Source organism: Meleagris gallopavo, chromosome 5 (genome assembly GCF_000146605.3).
Source record: "Meleagris gallopavo isolate NT-WF06-2002-E0010 breed Aviagen turkey brand Nicholas breeding stock chromosome 5, Turkey_5.1, whole genome shotgun sequence".
NCBI classification, from domain to species: Eukaryota; Metazoa; Chordata; class Aves; order Galliformes; family Phasianidae; genus Meleagris; species Meleagris gallopavo.
The window spans coordinates 5553763-5556749 of record NC_015015.2 but is presented as its reverse complement, the minus strand read 5'-3'; the positions used below and the strand labels follow the sequence as shown (position 1 = coordinate 5556749).

Sequence of the window (2987 nt, the reverse complement as noted above, 5' to 3'; positions counted from 1 at the left end):
AAAAAAAGGTTGTACAAAATATGAAAAAAAGCATTTGTAAAGCATTTCATAGAATCAGAGAACCGTAGGATTGTTTGGGTTGGAAGGGACCTTGAAGAACATCTGGTTCCAACCCCCCTGTAATTTCAGTCATTATCTTTCATTGTTTTTCTTAGCCCCTTTTCAATGACCTTCAGAAGCAATCTCTCTTTGATCTCTCTTTGTTCTGCTTGCTTTTGCTTGCAGTCACCAGATGAAGAGTTAGAGAAGGAGGAAGGAATGCGTCTGAGAAATGTCAATCATGGAAATGTCTTTAAATTTGCGGGGTTGCAGTGGTGGGGAGAAGGAGCTCTCACTGTCAGGAGCCTGCAAGACCTCCGGAATGTGTGCTGGAAAGCCAGACTTACTCTGTACATAGGAAGCACAGCAAGGGGGGAGCACAAGCCCTGTTCAAAGCTCTCGTCAGCAGATTCCACCTGAGCAACCTCTGCAAAGCTTTAGTACAGCTTCTGTGGACCGAGCTGGTAAAGGTTCCGTCTCCAAGACTTCAGCCAGTCAGAGCTTGTTCACCGTCCTGACTAAAGCCCTGGCGTGTGTATGAGAAAGAAATCACACTGTGGTCCTCAAAGCACTCACTCTGCGAGCAAAACACCACTCCATTTTATAAGCCACTCTCTGGAGGGTTTCCGCTGGTATAATTGCCCATGTCTCATGCTTCCAAAGCATGTAAGATGGAGTTTCCTCTCTTTATTTCCCTCTTAGATAACTTGAGTCACCTTTCGAATTGCCCAGTTGCTAAATTTTCACAACACTCACACATACTCTGAATGTTGCCAAGGTATGCCAGTAGTAGCTCTTGTTTTGTACTAATCCTTGAGACAGCAGCAGGGGATGATGACAGCAGTCACAAGGAATAGTTGAAGCCTTGAGGTGCGATCGAGGTACCTAAATCTGCACAGACAAAAATTCAAAATGTTGAGCTTGGCAGGTTAACACGTTAGCTCTTTGTACAGCCCACAGAGAAAACAGTCAGCTTCAGAGACAAGTGCTTCTAATCTGTTTTAAGACTCCTTTCTTGAAAAGGATTGCACAAATTTGAATGTGCCCATGTCTCTTTTGTAACCCATTGGTTACAAAAATGGAGCAAGCTTGCAAGAGATATCCAAACATAAACATTTAATCAAGAAGGATTAATCCCACATTGGTGTCCAAAGACTTCAAAGAGGAGACAGCTGACCTCTACGATGGAGAGCTTCAGTAAGGCCAGAGTAAGAGGATTCATTTGTGTGTCTTTCCCTATTACACACCCTTCAATTAGCAATCTTCACAACATGTCTTTTACACACTAATGTAAAAGATTCAGGAACCCAGCCATTCGTGGAACATTTTTTGCATGTGTAGAACAGTGAGTTACAAATGGCCATCTAGCAGTCATATGCCACTGCAGCCAGCAGAAACATCTCAGTGGTGGCAAAAATTGCAAAGAAGCCAAGCTGTATACGGCATTGTAGGTCCTTCCCTGTAGAAAGGATCCCTGGGGGTCCTGGTGGGCATCAGGATGGCCATGAGCCAGCAGTGTACCCTTGTGGGCAAGTAGACCAACAACATCCTGGGCTGCATTAAAACATGTGCAGCCAGCAGGTCAAGAGAGGTGATCCTCCTCCTCTACTCTGCCGTGGAGAGGACACATTTAGACTACTGCATCCAGTTCTGGGCTTTCCCGTTCAAAAAAGACAGGGATCTCCTAGAAGATGTCCATTTGAAGGCCACAAAGATGATAAAGGGCCTGGAGCATCTCCTTGATGAGGAAAGGCAGAGTAACCTGGATCTGTTCAGCCAGGAGAAAGGAAGGCTGGGGAGGAGGGGAAGGGGGGAATCTGATAGATGTTTATAAATATAGTGATAGGACAAGGAGCAATGGCCTAAAACTTGAACATAGGTAGTTCCATGCAATCACGCAGAGGGGCTTCATCACTTCTTTAGGATGATGGAGCACAGGGACAGGTTGCCCAGAGAGGTTGTGGAGTATCCTTCTATGGAGATATACAAGACTCATGTGGATGCCTACCTGTGTGACCTATTGTGGGGTACCTGCAGGGGGTTGGATTTCATGATCTTATTAAGTCCCTTCCAACCTCTGCAATTCTGTGATTCTGTAATTCTGTGAAGGCTGAGACCCATCTGTAAATAAATCTGTCAAAGGAGATCAAAGATAACAAGGAAGTCTATGGAAAAATAAAAGTCTAGTGATAATGTGGGTCCAGTACAGAATGAAGTAGGTGCCCTGCTAACAGGAGACTCTCAGAAAGCAGAAATGATGAATAAAATAGAAATTTAGAGTCATTTTGATTTCACAAAGACTTACTAGACCTTTTGCTTCTCCTCAGTTGTGTTCAGGACAAGGAATGTCAGGATATAATAATCATCTCATTCGGTAGTCACTTTTATTTTTTTACAATTTATATTTACAATTTATATTTATTTCTCTAATAACATTCTGCTAGAAGAAGGGAACCAGTCTCAACCTGCCCTTAAAAATCTCTTTTCAAATTCAAAATGGGATCTCAATAGACAGCCTAAGGCTCAGTGAAGCCAGACATTAGTGGCTATGACTTTGCGTACAGCATCATTTACCTCCTTGTTCCTCCAGCTGTAGATGAAGGGGTTCAGCATAGGGATCACCACAGTGTAGAACAAAGATGCAATTTTGTCCTTGTCCAGAAAGAAGCTCTTGACAGGTCGCAAGTACATGAAGATGAAGGTTCCATGGAACAAAGAGACAGCCATCAGGTGAGAGGTGCAGGTGGAAAAAGCTTTGTATTTGCTCTCCTTGGAGCGAATCCTCAGCACAGTCAGAATAATGAAAATATATGAGATAAGGGTGGAAATTATATTGATCACCATAAACAAGCTGCCAAAAATGAAAACCAGCAGCTCATTGAGAGCGGTACTGGAAGAAGAAATCAGGAAGAGTGGGCTGATATCACAGAAGAAATGGTTTACCACAT

At 43.4% G+C, this 2987-nt stretch overlaps 1 protein-coding gene across 1 annotated transcript in view; it reads right to left on the bottom strand.

Annotated features, from left to right (window-relative positions):
* The window catches only part of LOC104910968 (olfactory receptor-like protein COR4), a 9179-nt gene that overhangs the window by 615 nt on the left and 5577 nt on the right, over positions 1-2987 (bottom strand). The window lies entirely within an intron of this gene.